This window comes from Macrotis lagotis, chromosome 8 (assembly GCF_037893015.1).
Source record: "Macrotis lagotis isolate mMagLag1 chromosome 8, bilby.v1.9.chrom.fasta, whole genome shotgun sequence".
Taxonomy (NCBI): Eukaryota; Metazoa; Chordata; class Mammalia; order Peramelemorphia; family Peramelidae; genus Macrotis; species Macrotis lagotis.
Window position 1 is genome coordinate 171,165,386 of NC_133665.1, and position 24,590 is coordinate 171,189,975.

The 24,590-nt window shown below is 38.3% G+C and overlaps 1 protein-coding gene across 1 annotated transcript in view; it reads left to right on the forward strand.

The window, feature by feature from the left end:
• CADPS (calcium dependent secretion activator) overlaps positions 1 to 24,590 on the forward strand; it is a 557,039-nt gene that overhangs the window by 115,130 nt on the left and 417,319 nt on the right.

Below are 24,590 nucleotides of genomic sequence, written 5' to 3' on the forward strand. Positions count from 1 at the left end.
CAGTTCTAATCTGTTTGGCTTTTACCACTAAGGTACATAGCACCAGGAAAAAATATGCTTCCATTTCCCAGTACCACATAAGAAGGTAACAAAAACTATTTCAATTAGTACTTTGTGGTCTACAATGTTAATTTTTTTAAAATGGTAATGATATATGTTTTGTTTAGAGTTTAAGGTTTCTGTTATCAATGCACTTGAACAAAAAAAAGGTGAATTCCTATTTTGTCTGGTGGTATTTAGAATTCTGCTTTACAAATCCAGGACTCAAGGTGACTCACTTAACTCAAAGGCAGTAATGTAATCATCAAGAAAGTCTCAATACCAAATGAATCTTAGATTATTTTGACTTGCAAATCAGATAAATATTTGCCATACAGCACTTTTAGAGTGGGAGGGGTTGTATTTTTTTAAAAATTTACTGATATCCTTTGTTTTTACATCATTTTCATTTCTCTTAATCTCTTTTCCTCTTCCCCTTTCTGAGAGCTCTCTATTATTAACCAAAAAATAATAATAGAAAAATCTGAATTAATATAAGATGTTCCACAATCTAATCTCCTCATAGAAGCAGGGGAAGTGTCTACTCATTTCTTTTTTTTTTTTAATCAAGCTTGACTTTTGTCATTTGTCAATAAATTTTTGTTTGGGGCTTTTGTTTTTCTATCTTCTACACTACCCATTGTTTCCCTTGACCCTTTCTTCTCCCAGAGAGCTATATATGTATGGCAAAGAAAAATAAGAGGCAGAAAAAAATTTGGCAAAGCTAAATCATAGGGAGTAGTTTGAGATTATATGCAGTGTTCCATAGTTCTTGTCATACACTATATAAAGAAGTAGGGAGTAAGTAAGGAGATACTTCCTCATTTCTCTTCTTCAGATGTCAAGTTTGCTCATTATAATTGCACAGCATTCAATTTCCATTGTTTTTTATTATTACCTACATTTACACAGTTGTGGTCATTGCTTTCCATGTTCTACTTAGTTTGTTTTGCATCAGCTCATATGATCATTTGATTCTTCTCTAATGTTGATACTTTACCTCATTTCTTATGGCAAAGTAAAATTCTGCTACATTTACTTTGCATCTACTTTGAGTCCAGTTTTTTTCATACAATAAATATTATGGTGCATGTCAGGTCTTACCCTTTGTCATCGATTTTCCTATAGTATTTTGAGGATGTTCCTTAAAATGTTTCATTAATATTTTTAAATACCACAATGACATTCCAATAATTCTTTCTCTGTAATTCCTTTATTAAAAAAAAACTAAAACACAGTTAAGCAAAGCATAGGATTCTGAGACTTAAAAGGAGTATGTAATATTCTGTTCCCATAGTCTACTACCTCTCTATTGAAAAGAGAAAATGTATTCTGATATACGTTGACTATTGATACTTGTATTTGATCTATATTCTGTTGTCCTTTGGAGTTTTCTACATTAGAATTATTATAATCATTGTATCTTTCATGAACTGAGGACACAGTGCAAAATCCAACCAATGGAGTCTGAAAAATGTTAGATCACTATTCTATCATTGGAGTAAAGACAGGGATATCAAATAGGAATAAAATGAGTGGGTAGTTATTTTATTATTCTTCTTCTTCTTACAGTGATTTGTCATGTATTTAGATGAATTTTTTTCAATCTCTATTTTTGCTGAGATGTTAACGTCATTAGGATGAATCCATTGATGTGACATTATTATTTTAGTCTTAATTCAGCTTTATACATCTTTGGAGACAGGGGTATTATATGTCAAGGCCATCTTTCTACTTTTCTCCTCAGAAAAGTGAGGTGTAAAATTAATATAATTTTTTTCTTTTCACTCTCTTTCCTGTGAGATGAAAAAGATAACAATAAAGAAAGAATCTGGTGATGTGAATAACACATTTTTCTCCTGAATAGTAATTTTTCCCTTGAGGCAAGAGTGATAAGAAGAGTGAATGAAAGTAAAGTTTATCTGGGAACACATAAGAATATTTAGGGGTATGCTATAGATTCATTCCTTCAATCTCATTGTGCATGGGTTTCAGATAATCGGATAATCAGAGAAGAAAAATCAAGGGGAAATTAAAGATGATCAGATATCTTGACATAAGAATGACATTATAGAAACTACCATATCTTCCATCCTCCCAATTGTCTCTCAGTACCACATTCAAAAAGAGATTAACAGGTTGGATGGATTGTTGACCTGACTTCAGGAAACATTTTTATTGTTTTTACTTGTTTTTAATGGAATATATCATCTCAAAGTATGCACAGTAGACTGCTAAACAGAAGATACAATTGGGCAGGGATGTAACTCAGAATCCCTTAGTCACAGAGCTAATAAAGACCTCACAGGTCAGCTAGTCTAACCGATATCTGTACAAACCTTTTCATCATTATCACAATAACAATAGCTCACATTTATTTAGGATTTAATGGTTTGCAAAGTGTTTTATCCTCATTATCTTATTTGATCCTCATAACAGTCCTGTTAGGAAAGTACTATTAATTACACCCATTTTAGTTGCTTAACTTCTGTATCATCAACTTCATTTTGCTACATGATTATGACTCCAAAAATATTAATGGTCATGAAAGAATACAAACTGGATGTGTTGGGCTTGTAGTTGGAAAAAATGGAAGACTACTTCCTGGTCTGTGTTTCTCTGGGGTGTGACTAGGAACCTGATCATTTCATTAGTCCAAATTCTCTCAACTTCTTTGAAAGTCAGCTTTGATCCAAATGAAGGCAAAGCCTAAACAAATCAGTCTTCTTCCCTCTAATCTCTCAACCTTCCACTCCTCACCTTAACATAACTGTCCAAATAATATTCTTAAAGCACAGGATTAACCATGTCATTTTCATGCTTAAGAAACTTCCCTACAAGACTTGTGATGGAAATGTTATACACATCCAGAGAAAGAAAACTGTGGAGTCTAATGCAGATCAAAGGAAATTATCTTCACTTTTTAAATTTCTATGTACTTCTCTTCAAAACGCAGGTGACTAAGGCAGTCCTCTGAGGATATGATGGAATTATGATAATAACATAACTAACATGGAAATATGTTTAACATGATTGTGCATGCAAGACCTATATCATATTGTTTGCTGTCATGGGGAAAGGGGAGTGAAGGGATAGAGGGAGAAAATTTTGGAACTCAAAATTTTACAAAAATAAATGTTGAAACTATCTTTATATATAAGATAGCAAAAAATACTATTAAGATTTTTTTTTTTAAAAAAAAAAGAATCATCCCCTACTTCCCTCTTATTTTTTGGATCAAAGAAAGTTCTTCATCTGATATCTAAATCCCTTTCAATTTAGTCTTTCTCGGTTTCCTTATCTGTGAAGTGAGGATAATAATAGTCCCTGCTTCTCAGAGTTATTAGGATCAAATAAAATAATCTTTGTAAAGCATATGCAAACCTTAAAGCACTATTTAAATGCTGGCTATTGTTCTTACAACACTGCTTCTTTTCCCTTTTCCACTTGGACAACCTCTTTCTTCCCTTGCTCCAGAAGAACCATCAAGTTCAGCAGCATAGGCTAAATGGATATTGACTCACCTGATTGCCCTTTGCCCATAGGCCCACGGTCTCTCTGTTTTTGTCAGGTTTAAGCATGATTTCCTCAGTTATCCTGTACTTATGCACTTAATTATAGAATGAGCGACATCCATTCTTCCATTCTCCACTTATCCTACCACATAGTCACCAAAAAAGCTATCTAGTAGTAAAAAACAAAGTCAAAGAATATTCCTCCTGCCTTGATCAAAATAAATGTCTTTGTCACCATTGCCATTATCCTCTTCTCTTCTTGCTGAAATTCCAAGGATCTTATTAGTTAAGGTCACTGTGTTAGAGTTGAAGGAGCCTTAGAGACCTTCATGTCTAACTCCCTCATTTTACAGATAAGGAAATTGAGAAAATTGGAGGTGAAGTGATTTGTCCAAGATAACACAGGTAAGAAATGTCTGGAGGGGAATTCAAACCCCAATCCTTTGATTCCAAAAACTGTGCCCTTTGCACTCTTCAAAATTTTCCTAATTCGAATTTATAACAACATAAGAGCAAGCAGCATGGTGTAGTGAATGCAGGATCAGTTTCGGAGTCCAGAATATCTGCCTCTGTCAGGTGGCCAAAGCCAAGTTCCTGTACCTCTCAGGGACCCCCGGGCAATTCTTTTACTTTTAAGTTACAGAAAAGTTGCTGATATTCATTGGAGAGAAGAATTTCCATATCAGGACTTATGTCACACTGATAAAAATTGTAGGTCCCTGTGAAGGGGTTCTGATGGGGATAGGAGGGAGAAAAATATATGGTTCATTTCATCTGTAAAAGCAGAATAATAATACCATCTTCCTTCAAGGCTGTTGCAAGTATAAAATAAGACAACACTGTAAAACACACCCACATACACACATATGACATATAGAAACACATATATGTATTTAAATATGTATTTATATATGTTAGCTCTTTGTTACTGTTGCTATTGTTTTCTATTATTCTCCTGCATAACACTGGCTAATCCATGTTGTCATTTAATTTCTGCATCGATTTCCCAGAATTCAGAATTTATTGCTTTGTAAAGTTCTTTGACGAACTGCAGTCCATGTAGGGTTGGTCTCATAGGATGTAACAGATGGTGTATGTTCAGTAAACAGTGGCTTCCAGGAGGCTCCTATAAATTATTGATCCATTTCCTCTTGAACAAATGATGTTTTCGGTCATCAGAACATGAAAATCTGCGGAGGAAGGGCAAGAACCTCCTGATTATTTCTAGAAAACTTTGTTTTAAGGGAGGATCAGATGCTTTTCAAAGCAGCAAGCTAAGGATGATGATGTTCTAGTATAGGTTCCATGGAAAGATTTGGAGACATAGACTAAAAAAGAGAAGAATGGGGTATTGGGGGAGATTTGGTAGCTGTCTTCCATTACATAAAAGTGTATCATGGAGGAGAGAGATTAGATAGGTTCTGTTTGGCCGAAGAGGGCAAAACTGGACACCGTTAGGCATATATATAGTATATAAGCTTGCTCTGCTTCTGTCCCAGTGTGGATGCTCTATTAAAAAACTCAGACCTGTCCATATTTCTACAAATAAAATTGACTCTAATAAAAAGAGGCAGCACTTTATATAGGAGGAGAAACTTTCTTTCAGTTAGCTATGAGCATAATGGTATGTATAAGATGTCTTGGGAAGTTACAAGTTCCCCCTTATAGAAAGGTGGCACACAAAGGCTAGATGACTTAGATTTTCCATGTATTATGGTTGGGATTCCTTTTTTCAGATTCAGATTAGACTAGATGGTGGTGGAGCCAAGATAGCAGAGAGAAGCTGGGAACTTCCTTAAACTCTCCCTGGCTTCCCTTAAAAACAAGGTTAATCAGATTGGATAACATGTGCTCCCTTTCAAACCTGAAATCAGATTCAATGAGGAATTAAGACATATCTGATCATAGGAGTTAGGAAGACTGATTAGATTTATTTCCCATTATTGCCATTCATCCACTCCAGAGTTCAGCTAACCTGACATACTCACTGCTCCTCAGACTCAACTTGCCATCTCCAAACTGATGCTTTTGCGTCAATAATATATTCCCACCTTCACTTTTACCTCTTAGAATCTATAATTTCCTTCAAAGATCAGATCAGGGACTACCTCTAATGTGAAATCATTTTAGATTCCCCCAACTGTTATTTCATTTTCCAGTCTAATATGATTTTATATTTACTTATCTGTATATATGATGCTTCCCAATAGTGTATAAATTTCTTAGGGTAGGGAGAGCATTGGGGAAGTCACTGGAAAGTCACACATGTAGCTAATGAGTGTTGTCTTTGGACAATTAAAAACAGAAGCATGGAGTGGAAAGAGACAGTAGGCCAGTGCCATTGAACCTCAGACTTTGTGGATGGAGATTAAGTATTAAAAAAAACAGAGGGGCAGCTAGGTGGCACAGTGGATAGAGCACCAGCCCTGGAGCCAGGAGGATCTGGGTTCAGATCTGGCCTCAGACACTTAATAATTACCTAGCTGTGTGGCCTTGGACAAGCCACTTAACCCCATTTGCCTTGCAAAAAAACTAAAAAAAAAAAACCATAAAAGTAGGAAAGGTTTAGGTTGTGAAGAGCTCTCATTGCCCATCAGGATATTGAACCTGAAATTAATAGGTAGTCATTGAAGTTTATTGAATAAGGTGTATGATTTGAGCAGACCTCAGCCCTAGGGGAAAAAAAAGCAAGGGCTTTTTCATCCACTCATAGGATCAGAGATTTAGAAGTAGAAGGCAATTCTCCAATGCCCTCACCTTATAGACAAGGAGGGGTGCTGATTTGCCCTAAGGTTTATACCAGGAATCAATGTAAGAGACAAGATTCAAACTCAAGTCCCTTCATTCCAAATCTAGTACTGGTCAAAGTGCAGTATGCTTTTTTTTAGGTTTTTGCAAGGCAATGGGGTTAAGTGGCTTGCCCAAGGCCACACAGCTAGGTAATTATTAAGTGTCTGAGGCCAGATCTGAACCCAGGTCCTCCTGACTCCAGGGCTGGTGCTCTATCCACTGTGCCACCTAGCCGCCCCTGCAATATGCAAAAAAATTTTCATCCAAATGAATAGCAGATCTTCCTGTCAGGTGATTGAAAAGGTCAGCAAAGAACTGAGAAGTCAGAGAAATAAGGGGCAATTCTGGCTAATAAAATTTCATGCTTTATAGTTCCAATCATATGATAGATCCAGGGCCCATCAAGTTGTTGATGGGCTTCTGGTTTTAAATTATTCCCCTCCTAGGACATACTTTGATTTCCTTATGCTAGAAAGGTAGGAATGAGTGAGGTTCAATTACCACATAAACTCAGCCTACCACTGTAACTGAGAAGGTCAAAAAGCCTTCCTAGATGGGGTGGGTAGAACAGGTGCAGTGAGGCCCCCTTTTTTATTTTCCAGGGTAATGATTTTTCTGTGTCTCCAGCAAGTTTTTTTCTTGTGGTTTTATCAGTTCTTTCTTCAACACCTGGCCAAATATTCCTAGCTAACTGCACCTGCTGTTGGCGATAAGCTCGCAGTAATGGAATAGCTAATTTGAGAGATGGTGGGCATCATGCTCCTGAGGCCCAGGGAATTGGACCTTTTCTCTGCAACCTTCAGCATGCAGATAGAGGAGTCTTAGCAATCTGTTCCTTCAGCTGCCAAAGGGAAATCATGAATGCTTTGTTTTATTCAGGCCCTTTCATGGGCAGTGAACCACAAAATTGAAATCAGAGGTGTTAAAAAGGTGCATTTCAGGAAGAAGGGGTGGCAGCCACAGGATTATTTTTGAATTTTTGCCACCTTTAACATAGTGATGGGATCAGTTATAAACTGTCTTTTTCTGGCCCTATAAATATATGCAAGCATCTCCCCTTGTTTCAACTGCCCAGCATCCCTATGGTGTTTCCCTAGTGGGTAAAGGGGGCTGACTCTGTGTGCCTTCTCCGCCTCCCCACCATCTCTGCATTTGACCTTGCAACCCCCCCCCAATTCTTTGACTTATCCCATTCTAATCTCAATTAACCAGAATGTTCCTGAAACCCAATTTTCAAAGGAGACAATATTTATAACATGCTTAAGCTGGTACTTAACAATTGATTGTGCCCTTCCCTTTCCCTTCTCAAGTACCTTCTTATTCACATGTTGTCTTCTCCATTAAAATGTGATCTCCCTAAGGGGAAACATTGACTGCTCTTTTGTTGCATTTTCTCTGCTTAGTACATTACCCTGTACATAAAGGTCCCTACTGTATGATACGGTGAAATGCGTGGGGCGATAGTTGACCACATTTTCTACCTTTACTAGTCCATCTCCTTTCTCCCAATTTTCCCATGAGCAAGTTAGGAATAATACACAGAGTACCAACCTCATAGGGTTGTTGTGAGGCTAACAGCAGAGGAGGTGGGAATAGGTCGCCTCCTTACCTCTGCCTTATAGATTCTGCACCTTGTTTCTGTGAGAAATGGGGATCAGTCAACTCTCCCCCCCAAAAAAACAAAACTTAAACTGAAGTGAGGGAAGAAAGTGTTTATTATTGTTCTCTCAAGAAGCGGGTGGAGAGCTCCTCAGAGCATCCACACTGGGACAGAAGCAGAGCAAGCTTATATACTATTAGTTCAGTCCTACTCCTCCCTCAGAACCAGAATTGGTCCAGGCTTTTCTAGGTTACAACCCTTCTTACAGTCCCCTTGTATACATTCCCTTGATTTGTTCTCCCAACCGGATCATACATTGCATATCATTATAATGAACCATAAGCTCCTCCTTGGGTGGAGAAGTTAATATGTAGGAAGCTAATTGATTCTGCCCAGTGGCTTACAGCACGGTGACTGGGTCATGACCCAATAAGTCCGATCTAGTCTTGGCTAGTTGGGTCTTCCAGCCCAAAAATTGGGGCCTCAGACTGTTAATCTTAAAACACAGAACCATCTTATCAGTTACCTCTCAATCAACTCCTCACCTGACGCTATTTGTGGAAGCAGGATTCCTCCTAGAATAGGCCCCTCTATTTTAATTTCACACACATTTCATGTGCTACCTCCTGAATAAAGAGTATCATGAAACACCTAATGTTTCTGAATTGAAAAACAGAAGAGGAAAATGCTCTGATTTTGGAGGAAAAACTTTGGGGAATAGGAAAAAGGTCAGTCTGGCCAGTAATAATGCACATGAGGAAATAATGTGAGTTAGGCAGAAGCCATTTTGTGAAACTCTTTAAATGAGGAGTCCATAGTCAATCATAAAAGTATTAGGAGCCACTGAATATTCTTGAGCAAAGAACAGGTATAGTTGAAAATGCCTGGAGGTAAAGGGATGGACTAAATGGGTCCTTCAAATGTCTTGTGAGTGCTTGGTTTACTGATTCTTTGCCTTCGTTTTGAAGAGGCATGAAGGAGAGAGCATTGAACATAGATTGTGAAACCCTGGGTTCTGACACTGTTCTCCAGGCATCCCAAAGTGATGCTCGTTTTTCACCACCACTGTGAATCAGTTACGTGAATCCCTAATAATTCCTCCTTTAATATGATCATTGTTGTTCCCCCTATAATTTGTACATATGGGGAAACACTACTAAACTGTTTTTTCTGCCTTATGGCCAGGAAGGGTTATATGGTTCTAAAATTAGACTGCTTTCCCAAAGCAGACAGGCTACATCTGCCTCCATAAAGTTGAAGGTACTCTGAGGAGATTAAGGGCTCTTTTCTACTCAAGATCCACTGGCCATATTTTTTTTCACTATGAAACATCAGCGAATAACAATGTAACTCCATTTAGTCATTTATTATTAGTGTTAAAGTTATAGCAAGAACAAACATATGAACATTAGATGGACCCATTCTATCTTACAGTACCTTGATCTTTGAGGAGGGGGAGCTCACTCTTAGCATGGTTCCTACATAAAATTAGTCCTCCCAAGTTCATGTTATCTGTTTGAATGCCTATCATTATATTAGACAATGGTGAAATACCACATTCACAGAAGCGTGGGAGCTTCGGGAGGGAGCTGTGGTCCAGGAAGTCATAGGGATGGAGAGTGGAGCCATAAGACAGTTAATGGTCACATTATCCCCTTCCTTAAATCAATGGTAGTGGGGTAGGTATGGGTGTGTGTGCGTGCGTGTGTGTGTGTGTGTGTGTGTGTGTGTGTGCACGTGTGTGTGGAGGGGAGCTATGTGCATGCATGTGGACATGTATGAGCCCATGAGCAAGCATGATAATATAGATGGGAAAATGCCAAGGAGGCATGATGGAATGACCCCAATTTCCTTGTGGAGGGCCAGATGGGTTATTAAACATTGTCTGGGGTCTGATAAATGTAGTGTTAGGTGAATTTTCACTCATTTATCAATCAGAATAGTTCCTCCACAAGGCAGAGTGTCAAAATTAAGTAACAATTTCTTCAGACAATGGTGTTTGGAAGTCCATGTGAAAACGGTACTATTTCTAATAGGGAGAAAGATGAAAACATGGTTGCTTACCATCAGTAAGGGTACGATCTTAGTTTTAGAGGTATAAATCTCCTTCACATCAATCCAGTTTGACTGCCTCCATTTTATAGATGAAGAGACTAGGGGACTAGGTTACGGTCACACAGGGCTTGAGCGACAGAACTGGCATTTACAATCAGATCCTCTGATTTTGAACCCAGCATTCTTTCCTCTGTACTATGCAGCCTTAATACTTAATTTAACCTAGTTTACTCTCACTCTGTAGGAGAATAGATTGGACTGATTTATTTTTCTCAAATGACCACTATTCAAAAACAAAGCTTCACATTCACAGAATCTGTTTTCAGGAGGTTGTTTTTTTTTTTTCTTTAGGTTTATAATATCTGACACCACCTAAGGGGAAAAACAAAATAATAATAATAAAATGCACACAGTTTGTGTCCTGTAAAGAAAAAAAAACAAATTAAAGAGCCTTTTAAAAAAAAAAAGATTATTTCTCATTAACTTTAATTAGACTCTTTCTAGGTTTGCTGGTTTGGCAAAAGATCAAACCAAAAATAAAAATAGAGATCTCATTTTCCAGGCAGGTTTTCTCAGGTTTTCAGAAACCTGGGATTTAAGAGCTCTGTATCTTTGAGATGCTGTTTTGAGACCTTCGAGCAGGTACTTTTTTATATTGCTGATCTGATGCCATCTGGAGGCATTGTTTCAGTCTGAAGATCGCCATCTTAATGTTTTCAGGAATTCTCAACCTCCAAACAGGAGTACAATTGGAGAAGGGTGATGAGTTAGATGGGGGGGGGGGGTTCTGAAGTCCATTTTATCAGTTAATTGGAAATAGCACTCTAATCTTTCTCTTAGACACTAAATAAGGCATTGCCTGTCTGACTTTTATTATATAAAAAAAGGTTTCCAAGTGATTTCATTTTTTAATTATTAAAGGAGCACCAAAAATTTATCAAAAGAGAAATGGACTGGGGGGTTTACATGAAAAAAAGTTGACTCTCATGCATTAGGACCAAAATAGATAGTGCTTTCTGATGAACTGAGAGTCATAAGACCTCTCTAACTAGGTTGCCACCCCTTTACTTTGTTATCTGGAAAAAGCTGTCTCTTCTGTCTGGGTCTCCATTTCCTCATTTGCAGCATTCATTGATTCAACATATATGTACATATATATACTTCCTAATTATAAATCTATGAAACTATGATCATGATGTCAGGGGACAGAATGACTTTTTTTTTTCAATCTTCAGAAGAAAACAGGTGCTTAATGATTGGGAAATTCTAGAATTTTTAGAAGGGCAGCATGCACTTCTAGGCACAGAAGAGACACAAAATTACCTATCTATGAGATATTATCTTTACTCTCAGGGAGCTTACAATAAAATGGGCAGTTGGACTCGATGATTTCGCAGATCCTTTCCAGAGCTACCATCACTGGCACATAGTTCATAAGCATGCATTAATTGTTGACTGTCCCCAGGCCTCCAAAGACAGTTATTGGTTTTTTGTTGTTTCATTTTTTTAGTGGCACATCATCAATTCTAAATAAATGTTTGTAGACTGACTAACATTTTGTAATTCTGTGTGAGACAAATGACTAGAACCCAAAGGACATCTTTCCTTTCCTTCTAAAACAAAAATCCATAGCAAAACGAATATGAATTTTCTGACTGTCTCCCTAAAGGCAGCAGAGAGGCAGACGTGTAATTCAGCCACTAAAGTGGCTACTTGCAGTCAGATTAACAGCAAGGGGTCCCTCCAGGCTAAGGGGGAATGAGTCCATGGAGCTTGGTAGACTTATAGCCCTGCCAGAATCCTCTGACTGAACACTGCAGGGATTGTCTGTGGTTCTTCAGCAGCTGAATATTTATTGGTTTGAAAATCACTCATGATGGACTTGCTGAAGGGATAAAGAAACTGGGATTCTCAGAGCTGGAAAGTGGAGACACAAAGGGTCCTTACTTTGAATTAGAAAACCTCAAAGTTGATGAGATGAGCTTGGTGAGTTCATAGGGCATGACCACTTTTACTCCCTTTCCCTAAACAAGATGGTTGGCTTGTTTTCCTTAAGGCTTCTCTCCTCTAGACTAAACTAACGTAGTCCCTTTTCCTCATTTGGCATGAGTCTTTCCTATTCTAGTCATCCTGTCTTACAGAAAACGTTTTTTCCCTTAAACATGGCTTTGATCGAAATAAATAAATAAACAACAAAACATGGCTTCCAGATCTGGACTTAAATCTCCATCTGTGGCCTGACAAGAAGAAAGCATTATGAGACTACCACCTAGCCATGATACTTCATCAATCTATTTGAGAATCAAACTCCTTGATAGTCACTTCATTCACATTAGATTGCACAGTTGACTCTAACTTAAGGTCTACTAGAACCCTCAGCTAGCCACCCCTTCCCTATTTATATTCATATTCTTGGATTAGACCCATCTATGTTGCCAATATGTAAATTTTGACTCTGCCATTTGTGGCATCCATGATCTGTCCCTCCCAGTTCCCTCTCCTAAACTGACCTGAAAAAGCATGCCATTTATGCCTTCATCTAAATCACTGATTAAAAAATGCTGAATAGAGCAGAGTGGAGGAGTAACTTAATTATCTTCAAGGTACAATATGGAAAAGAGGTTATTTCAAGTAAGAGAGTTTTAAGTTAGATTTAATTAAGACCAGCCTAATAACACTAAAAGAGAAGCTTGTAAAACCACAATCCCTAGAGATTTTTTCAGATTAGAATTACTGCAAAATTAGGCAGTTCTGAGGAGTGAAAAGGGCAATCAACCTATAATAGAAGATTTCCATTTGAGACCTCAGCTTCCTACTACTTTTTAGTTGTGTTACCTTGGGTAATCTACTTCAACTCCCAGAGACCGCCTGTTCTCTCATCCGTAATGCTTTCATTATCTATTTTGCAGGTTATAGTAGAGTGAAAAGAGACCTGACTCTAGAATGAGAAGACGTGGGTTCAAATACTACCCCTGCCTAATGTTGCTGATGTGCTCTTGAACAATTTGCTTAGCCTCCTTAGACTTCAGTTTCTTCATCTGGGGTGACTTTTGATGACTTTCAAAATCCTTTTCATCTCTAGATTTATGATCCTGTGATCAATGATAATATAAACAAAGTATAAGTGTCCTCAGCTTCCTTTAAGTTTAATGTAAAATCCCACTTTCTGGATGAAGCTTTTCCATCCCCCCCCCATTACTAAAGCTTTCTTTTATACATTTCTAGTTAATTGTATATTGTCTCCACAGTAGAATTTGAGGTCCTTGAGGAAAGGTAATGTTTTAGCCTTTCATTGAAGTTTTTTGATTGATAGAATAGAGAGCAGGAACCATTTACATTTTATTTTTGTATCTCCATTACTTAGTCCATGTTGGACATTAAATAGATGCTTAATCAGTCAATCAACATGCATTTATTAAGCTCCAATCATATGTTCAGGAGTATGATGAATAAAGGCCTTTTGATGGATCAATGGTAATCACACATATAAAATTATCAGATGCAAACCTTCCAGCACTGTTGTTGTTATTGCTATTGTTAGGTAAGCTTAGATTGGTGTTCTCTGATGTGTTGTGTTGTTCACCCGTCATTCTTAAAAGTGGACCAATGACATCAAGAGGGTGATGTCTTGACTTGTAAGTGAATTGGATTTAAGTGAGGTAGGGCCATACAGAGTCATCAGACTCACTCTTCCCTCCAGAGTCATTCAGAGTCTGGTGACAATCTATAGCTCAGGATGTCTAGCACAGAATTGCTGTTAGTTCCAGTTGTGACTCTTTGAAAGAGGCACAATCAAAATACTTGATCCACATCTGGTCTTTGACTCCAATGGAAGGCTGGTCAGAGAACAGCAATTTTAGAACTGAAAGAAGTGACTTTCTTCCTCTTTGCCCATATATGAGGGACCAAGCCTCATCAAAGAAGTTATCTATCTCTGGATGTCAGCTTAGTATTGACACTATGTGATGCTTGGGTCTCACTATTCAAATAAACTCTCCATCTTGTATGATAAAAAGTCACCTAAAGGGCAGATTGCCAGGCTTTTTCACTCCTGAATTCTTTGTTCAGACTAGTCCCATTATTTCTAAGGAGACTCTAGAGGGCTTTTGAAAATTTCTAATGAGATGTTTTCTTTCTCAATGGTGGCAGGTGGTACAGCCATACAAAACAGGATGAATGATAGAGAAATGTCTTTGAAACAGCACCCCCAGTCCCCTTGGACATCACTGCTCTGCAGATGGAAGGAGGGAGCTAGGGATCATTTTGCCTAAGAGTACTGCCTTCCCTGAAATAGTTTTATCCTGAGTATTGTGCAAATTAGCACATTGAAATGTGCATAATACCTTGAAATTTGGATTCCCAACTGACACTCTCTCTCTATAAAAAGAAACATTTTACCTTCAGGGAGCAAATTCTTTATTTAGAGGATTTCATACTGATATTTTACTTCTTAGCCATGTTAGGTGAGATGCTGTGTAGTCTAGTAGATGATGTGGAAACTTGGAGTCAGGAAGACCTGAGTTCAAAACCTCCATTTATGAGTTCAGTAACAGCAATCAAGTTAGTTAACCCATATGAACCTCACTTTCCCCATTTATAAAATTGTAAGAACCAATCAATGCTGTTACCTCCAACTCCAAACTGAACTGGAAATTTTGCTTCTCTCTGCTCTGCAGGCAATTAGTTTTATTTGCTTCCTTCACATACATTACACCTTCCTGTCAAACTATTAGAAGACAGATTTAGACCTGGAAGAGATATTATAGGTCAGTGAGTACACGTTTTCAATATGAGGAATCTGAGACTCAGATAAGCCCAGATAAGCCCAGAATCACATAGTTTAGGATTTTAATCCATCTTCTTGTCTCCAAGTCAAATGTCCTATATACATCCCCATACTACATTTAAATGGAAAAAATAATAATGATGATAAAATCATTACATCAAATACACATAAGTGGAGATTGAATACTTAATGCTTAAGGAGTCCATCATTTGAATTCTTACCCACTCTAAATTTTGATACCTGTAAGAAAATCCTGATCATTCTACTTCAATTATAATGCTACCTCTTCCATCCCATAAATAAACTCCCCAAATAGTAACCTTAGGGTTTTCAGTCTCTTTCTACTATTCACATGAAAAGAATGAGAATATCACTAAAATTTATTGAATATGATTGATTTCATAATGTATTTAAGTTCTGTCCCTTAAAATAGTTTTAGTTTTAGCATTCTATTGTATTCACATTGTTAGAATTATATAGTGGAGAGGAATGGACTCATAAAAGTGAAACCTGGGTTCAAATTTTGACAGAGAAGCTAACTGGCTAAGTGACCTTCAGCAAGCCACCTAATTTTTCTTGATCTCAGTTCTTTCATCTAGGAAATAATATCTATAGTTTCTTAAAGGGAATGAAATAATGTATGCAAAGCATTTAGAAAACCTGAAATATTAAAGTTTTATTACATTTATATTTATTATTATTATTATTATTATATTACTTCCCCCATCACACTTCTGTGACATAGATAGTGAAAATATTATTTTCAAGTGAGAGGTGAGGAAACTGAGGCTCAGAAAAATTAAGGGTCAAAGTCAAGGTCAGCCAGCCAATAAGTGGAGTGTTTGGGATTTGGACTCAAAGCTTTCAGACTTCAAGGGCAGCATTCTTCTCACTATGTGATGCTGCCTCTCTTATATTGTTAGGGTGTCTTAGCTCGCTTAATACTGTTAGAGAATCTGAAAGCTGATAATCCCTTTGCAAAACCTTTTTTAATAGGAAAAAGAGAGAGAGATGGTGGGAGTTGAAGCAGTAATAGTTTTATTAGTCTGAATTTCTGCAGGTTCTATTGTTCACCAGGCACTGACCATGCTCTCACTAAGGCTTTTCAAATGACAAGATGTCTTTTGTCATGAAAGCTGTGGGCCGTTCCTCTTGTGGTCGTCTCCATGGAGACAGCCACCAGATCAGGGAGAACTAAAGAGGCCTTGAAAATCAGTCCTGGATCCCCAAATGGCCATGCCCCTTCTACTGTTTTTTTTTAAATGCAATGTCTGTTTCTCAGAAAGAGGATGGTAGTTGCCCCGAGCCTGAGGAAGAGGCAAAATAATGATTTTAACTCAGATTTCCAAATGACTGTCACTCCATTGAGACCATCCAGGCAGCTCATAGGAATATGTTGACAAAGTTGATAAGGATGTAACAATGGAAGAATGTGAAATTAGTGAAAGAAAATGCCAACAATTCAATTCCAAACCATGCATTGTGTTGACAATGTACAAGGCTTCATACTAAGCATAAGGAGATAAAAGACAAGCTGAATCAGAATTCATACTCCATAGTAGTTGGCCTTGATGCTGGGAGACAGAAAGGGGAGGGGGTGGAGCAAAGCACAGAAGGACAGGATTAGATGAGGTCTGAGAGGTCACTAATCCTTGTTTTTAAAAAGTAGGAATTATTGCTATTTTTGTTTTAATAAAACCTTCATTTCCCTCCCTCCATTTCTCTCCAGAGAGATATCCCTTATACTAAGAATTAAAAGGGGGAAGGGAGAGACAAACCAAGATATCAAAGGAGCAAAGGTCTATTGGAACAGAATGGGAATTTAGACATCATGAAGTCTAACCCCACCTCCAACCCCAACTAATGCACAGAAAAGATCAGTTACTTGTCCAGGGTCACATAGCCTGTAAGTGTTTGAGACACAGTTTTTCTTGCCTTCAAATCCAGTGCCCTATTCAAAATATTCCAGGCCAAAAAAAGTCTGAGATATGTACTGCTTTCCCACTTCTGCCAAAAAAGCATGGTCATCTGCTTTTTTAATAATTTTATACTTCCTCCACTGGGATTTAACCAAAGAGTAGAATCTGCAGTCAAGGGGAAGAGAAGGGATATTTTTTTTTTATTTTGAGCTACCATGGCATGGTTAATTATGATTCTTGCCCATTATAACCTGAAAATAAATATTAATTGATTGGAACATTTATTATTTAATCTGATGAGTCAAGCCATATCAAAGAACCTTGCCTAGGTTAAATATTAGTACCAAAGCCAGACTCAAGGTCACAAAGTAAAGCCAAGTTAGGAACCTAATTAATCAAGCTTTTTAAAACAATGAGGGCCCAGTCCAAGTGAGCAGCAAATCCCATTCCTCCCCACCCCTTAAATTACTAGGAAAAAATATATTAACAAATGTCTGGATCATATCATTAATGGTGCAATCCATTACTCTCTCAGAAAAGCAAATGGAATTACAAGATGCCTTCATAAAAGTTGGGCCATGCCAGGGTGACCTTATCTGCTTTTCTGGACATATTAACTCAACTGATGAGAAAAGTGTTGCAGGTTAAGCTTATCTAGATTGGAACAAAGTATTGGACTGCCTAACTAGAACATTGGGCAGAAATGAAAAAGTTGAGATTTAATACATTTTAATCTAAAGTGTTATAATTTGGTTAAAAAAACAAACAAACCTGTCCTATGGCAAAGACATTAAACAGCCACAGGTGTAATATTCTATGGACTTTTTTGTGGACTCTTATGAGAGTTAAAATATGTTTTGGTTTCAGATCCAATACTATGTGACCTTGGAAAAATCATTCAGCCTCCCTACATTCTGTTTTATCATGGAAGGAAACAGTCCTTTTATTTTACAGTTGTGAAATGTTTTGATTGTGTAATGTTTGTGGAAAACCTCATGATATAGTGGGTGGGGACCTTTTTTGGAATCAGGAAGAAATGGATATAAATTCTGTTTTTGAAACATACTGGTTATGAGAATTTAAGCCTTCAGTACGCTGGATAGCTCTCTCTCAAACTGATCCAGAGGCAGCTAGAAAGTTTCGGAGGTCGGATTTGAACTCTGGCACTCTATCCACTGAACTGCCCAACAAGGGGCATAGCAAGTGCTAAACTTGAAACTTTGCAGAGGAGATAGCACATGAGCTGGGACCTGAAGGCATTGGGAAGGAAAGGTCTCCAAGTATGAGGGACAGAAGTAGGAAATGGAGGTTTGTTGACTAGAAATTGAAATAGAAGAGCAGGTGGTAACTGAGACCTTCCAAATGTGCTTCTTTCATTTGCATTCAAAGGAAAGTTATATAAACTCCCAATGCTGGTCAGTCCCAGGCTAATCTCCTTGGTTAAGGGAGCCTTACATGGACATATTAGGCTCCTACCTCATCTCACCAGCAAGTCACTGATATTGTGACTCCAATGCAGTATTGAGGAAGGGCCCTGTTTCTGAATCTCCCCCAAATGTCCTTGCACTACCCAATGCCACAGCAGCCTAAGCAGTAGATGGGTCTGGAAATCAATGTGAAAAGCGACCTAGGACTCTGGGAGGCAACAATAGTCACTACAATGCTCCTCTGAGACAGTTGGCAGAGATGGGGAGGGAGGAGAGAGACAGAGATAGGGAGAAAGAAAGAGAAACAGAGAGACAGAGATACTGGCATATATAGAAATATGGAGGGAGACAGACATAAAGAGAAAAAAGGGAGGAGGAAAAAATATGAAGGAAAGGAAGTAAAAGGGAAAAAGAAAAGAAAGAAGGAAGTGACAGAGAGACATAGAAAGAGACAAAGACAGAATTATGGAGGGAGACAAAGAGAGAAAAGGGGTGGGAGGGAAAGAGGATGGAAGGAGGGAGGAAAGAGAAAAGGATGAAATGAGACGGGGAGAGAGAGAGAGAGAGAGAGAGAGAGAGAGAGAGAGAGAGAGCGAGAGCAGCTTTTGAGTCTCACTAGGTGGCCATGCTGGCTCAGAACAAGATGAGATGCATTTTAAACAGCACATGCAAATTCAATTAGAAATGGTTCCCCTTCATCCATGGAACTGCTCATCCAAATTCCCTATTAATGCCCAAGCTGAGCTGACCCAGTTGCAAATCCAAATCTGACTTATTTTTAGAATGTTTCTCCCCAGCCTCTACCCCCTTTTGCTCCCTGGCTCAGTTAGATGCCTTTTTTTTTATTTAGGCTGATAAATATCCTAGTCCATTATCTGCAGGGCTGTTGAGTTCCTCTGACAGCCACTTGATAGATAAAAGGCTTATTGTGTCTAGTCTCATGTATATTCAGAGGCCACAGGTGCTCCCCAGACACTCCCTGTCTGAGTCCACATAGCCAAAGAGGAGCCTTCCACAATTTCCCACCCCCAACCCCCACACTCTCTGAAACTCTCTAGTTTCCCATCATTATCATTCTTACATTCATTATTTCATTCCTATATTCCACAATAAAATAATCAATAAACATTTGTTAAATTCAAAGTCCTAGCTAGAAATGGAGCTAAAGGATCCAAATATGAAAATAAGATTATCTTTCCCTCAAGCAGTTTACCCAAGCTACCAAAATGCTATTTTGTTGTGATTAGCTCCTTGAGAGCAAGAATTGTCTTTTGTCTCTTTTTTGTACCCTAACCCTAAATGCATAGGGGAGGTGGATAATAATTATTTATTTAGTATTATTTTCTTTATTAGACATGTAATAATAAACATGTAATCAAGAAACTCCCTTCTAGCTCTAAATATCCAATTTTTATTTCTGTCTTTGTGTCCCAGCCCCAACCACTGTGATTTGCACAGAATAGACATTTAATAGATGCTTGTCAGATTTAGCAAATTCCTAGTTCTGTCTCTGGATGGAAGCTATGCTTTCACTGGCCAGATGAAACTGTCTTTAACCAAGATTCTGCACAGATCACTGGTGGTCTCAGCAAATTTTCCCAACTCTTAGATACTCCTCCCAAAGCATATTTACTTGGACAGATGCTTATGATATATAGTCCTTATTGCACAATTTCAAAGTTCCATCCTCCTCTTATATAGGATGGAGAAGAGATACTTCTTTTTATTTTTGGTACTCATGTAGGAGAAAATTCTTTGATACCAGGTAGAACCCCTATACCCTTAGAGGGTTGCCTCAAGTACTGAGAGGTAAAGGATTACATCAGTAACCATAAGTCCATAAGTATCAGAGGTATGATTTGAATCTGGGTCTTCTGGTTTTTAATGCCAGCTCTCTATGTACTCTATCATAGCTACTTCTCTTTATCTTGTGCATGTTTTGTTTTTCCATTTATTTTTCCCCAATAGAATATCAGCTTCTTGGGGAGAGAGACTGGTTCAACTATTTTTTTTTTTTTATCATTGGTGCTTATCACTTTCTATGGCACACAGTGGGAGCTTAATCAGTGTTTATTAAACGAATGAATTAATGAAGAGATTAAGTATTATCTAAGTTCTTATTCATGTGTTAAGTGAAAGTGACAGAGGCACAAGAAAACAAGACAGCTCTTGATTTCAAGGAGCTTATACTCTGATAGGGAAAGCAAAACAAAGGGAACTGGAAAGGGAAGGAAGGAAGGAAGGAAGGAAGGAAGGAAGGAAGGGAGGGAGGAAAAGAAAGGCTACTGGTGACATGATGGAATAAATCAATGGAAGGATGCTTTGGTATGGGCTGCCTTTGAGGTCATTTTTGGAAACATATTTAAGAAAATACCCCCATGATTCACCTTACCCCAAAACAAGTTCTGGAGCAAGATAAATGTGACCCCTTTCTGTTTTTCCTATATGTTTAGAGTATTCCTCTTGTTTCCAAGAAGCCAGCATTCACTGGTACATAGAAAGCAAAACTCCCATGGTGTTCTTAAAAATCCTTGGTGTGCTCCCTGGAATACACCTGGTTGTCATCTCAGTCTTTCCAAAGTAGCCCATCCATCTATCTTAAAAGGATGGAATTCACATCTACTGCCCAGGATACCTAGGTAGGCTGTGCCCTCCTTCTCCCTCTCATGTTTCTTATTCTCTCAGCTGATCAGAAGTCAACAAGTCTGGGCAAGAACTGGTTTTCAAGTGATTTTCTAGGAAATAAATGTTTGTGTGTTTGTCCTAAATGCAGTCATGTGGATCCCCTTTCCTCTCTATAAAAAACATCTCATTTGTTGGTCCTTTTTGCTTTGCTGGGCAGGGGAGAGAATACTTTTTTGTCAGAAAAGTGTAAGTTTGACATTCATTCTTTTGTTCATTCAGCAGATATGAGCTCTTTTAGGGCAGGAACTGTCTTTTCCTTTTAGCACAGTGCCCCCAAAATAGTGGGTATTTCATAAATGTCAGTTAATTGACTATTACCAGTTAATTATTGTGTTTCTGAAATGTAGGATCAAGTGCTAGGTTTGGAGAAAGCAAAATCTGAGTTCAAATCTTGCTTCACACATCTACAATCAAAGAATCATAGATTTAGAACTGAGGGGACATTAGAGGTCATTGTGTCCAGGTCTTCCTTTAACAGATGAGGAAACAGAGGCTCAGAGAGGGTTGATGACTTACCTATGGTCTGATGATGTTTGTTCTTCATGACATCAGGGAGGTCATACCATGAAAAGCACATGAATGGGATTTAAGTGAAGGAGTATTGTGCTAAGTCACCAACCTCTTTTTTTCCTTCAGAATCATCTGGATTCAGTGGCCAGATATGAATCAAAATGACTGGAGATAGTTGTGGATGTGAGGCAAGTGACTAGCCCAAGGTCACCCAGTTAATAAGTGTTAAATGTCTGAAATTGGATTCAGACTCCTGTCCTCCTGACTCCAAGGCTAGTGCTCTATCCACTGGGCCACCTAGCTGCCTAGGGTCACACCACTAGGAAATGTCTGAGATAGGATTGAAATTAGTCTTCTTGACTGTAAATAGTGGTGGTAGTGGTAGGTAGTAATAGTAGAGGTAGTAGTGGTATTAATGGTGGTAGTAGTGGTGGTAATAGTAATAGTATTGGTAGTGGCAGCAGCAGTAGTGATATTGTTATAATTCTTCTCATTATTGTAATTCTGGCTCTGTCATTTATTCCTTTGAGTTAGCTCATCCCTTTGGACCTTAGATTCCTCAGTGTATGTTGAAGATGTTGGACATGTTGGGGAGGAAGGATGATGTAGTAGAAAGAGTAATCTAGAGATTTTGGACCGGAATTCAAATTCTAATTCTACTTCTGTTGCTTATGACTTTGAGTCTATAACCTTGGGTAAGTCACTTCAACTTGGAGATGAAGTTTCCACACCTGAAAATGAGAGGGCAGGTTAAAATGGGCCCCAAGTTCCTTCTATTCTAAATCTAGGATCCCATGGCTTGGGAGGTCCCATGTATCCCTAAATCTATGGAATAATTAGGTTTTGGCTTCTCTGGTTCTACTTTGTTTCTATTTTGCACATCATTTCTAACATAATGATTTGTAAATCAGGGTATCCTGAAAGCTGGTTTTGTCAGATCTTCCCTCTGACTTTTCCATGCCTTTTCATAAATGGACTTGTTTTTGATTGTATTATTTTCCTTTTTCCATATTTTTCTCCCACTTTGGGACATAACTGACCAGCACCCTCTATCATGGCTATAAGCAATAATCATCAATCATTACTACCTTTTCTCTACTAGAATATAAACTTCTTGAAATCAGAAGAAGTCTCATTTAGGTCTTTGTATTGCCAGTACCCCTCGAGAAAAATGACTATCTTTCATTCCTGAAGAAGACCATGACATCGGGGGCGGGGGGATGCCTTGACAATGAATTGGATTTGAGTGAGGGGGTGCTATGCTAAGTTTCCAGTCTCACTTTCTTCTCCACAACCATCTGGATCCAGAGGTCAGATAGGAATTGAGATGGCCCTAGATGCAAGGCAGTCAGGGTCACAATGCTAGTACTTGTCTAGAGTCTGAGGCCAGATTCAAAACCCCGGTCCTCCTGGTTGCAACCTCCAGGTTTTGAATCTGGCCTTAGACTCTTGACACTAGCTGTGTGACTTTGGGCAAGTCACTTAACCCTGGCTGCCTTGCATTCCAGGGCCATCTCCAGTCATCCTGATTCATATCTGTTCACTGGACTCAGATGACTCTGGAGGAGAAAGTGAGGCTGGTGACAGTACAGCTCCCCCTCCTTTAAATCCAATTCATGTGCTTGTCAGATCATCAACTCCCTGATGTCATGATCTTTGAGAATGAAGGGCAACCTCTCCAGAATAGTTCCTGTCACAAAGAAGACACATGACAAATAACAATAGCCACCATTTATAGTGCTTTAAAGTGTACAAAAATCACTCATTTTATCCTCATAATATCAATAGGAAATAGGTACTTTATATCCATTTTAAAGAGGATGAAATCAAAGCAGACAGAGGTTAAATGACTTACCCAGGGTCATGCAGTTAGTGTCTGTGGTTGGATTTCTACTCCCAAGTTCTAGCTCCAAATCCATCATTCTATATTCAGCCTCCTAGCTGCTTTGATGATTGATGGATTGACACTGTGGACCTTCTAGAGATCTCAAGTTCTCTTAGCATTTTGCCCTGATCTAATGATTCATCAAGCATCATAAAAATGTGAAATTGATTCTCATCCAAGGCTATTAATGTTATATGGAATATTATAACAGAGTAGCCTAAAGATTTCTGGCCTTGACATTAGGAAAATGTGGGTTCAAATTCTAACTTTATGACCCTAGCAAGTCATTTAAACTCTTGTCCTTCCTGTTTCTAAATAAATCACTCAGAATTAATTTTCTAAGCCAGATTATTTAGAATTTGATCTTGAGTAAGAGGGGAAGCTCCCACCCCCATGATGAAATCACATATCCTTCACACTTGTTTATGAATTTATTCTATCACTAGATAAAGATTGTGTAGTTCTTTGGGCTAGAGGAGCTGCTATAAATGCTCTCAAGTATGGATCTGATTTATTACAAGCATGACCTTGAGTTTCTTTTTCCCCCTCTACAACTTTGCCCACATGTTCAATGGCAGTAATGAATATGGTGAGCAACACAGTTGTTGGAGATTGTCCAAAATGCTCAGAAATTAGGGAAAGTAAGTGTTTTGTTTGATTCTCTTTTAAAAAGATCTCTTCCTTACCTTGATAAAGCAAAGTGGGGGGGGGGGATTGAAACCAATTAAAGGACCTTCCTTTGAATGAGAAACAAGTGTGAATGAATCCTTAACCAAAATGAGTAAACCTGAGAGATTGGAAAAATGACATCTAGAGAGAATCAGCAAAGCTTCATTTGGAAAATTTACTTGCTCTGTAAGCAAAGTTTGAATGTCTGCCATGAGACTTACACGCACTAGAATTGGAGGCGATGTGGGAGAAAGTGAATGGGATTTTTGGCCTTTGATACTATGTGGAAGGGTCTGGGTCAAGCTGGAGGCCATCCTATCCAATTCCCTCATTTTACAGATATATAGACCTGACAAAATGATAGAACCTCAATACAAGGTTCTGATCTCAAAAGGTAATACAGGATTTAGTCAAGGTATGAGTGTAGACATTGTACTTTGAACCTGACCCATACTCTCTTTTTAAATGACTAGATTTGTATTTTTTGGCATAGGAAATTCCCAATGAGGATGCTGCTCTACCAAGGTAGCTTGGCATCTGCCCTATAACTTATCCACCATAGAGGATAGAGTGCCAGGCCAAGAGTCAGATAAGAGTTCCAATCCAGCCTCAAATTTTTTTTTAGGTTTTTGCTAGGCAAATGGGGTTAAGTGGCTTGCCCAAGGCCACACAGCTAGGTCATTATTAAGTGTCTGAGACCGGATTTGAAC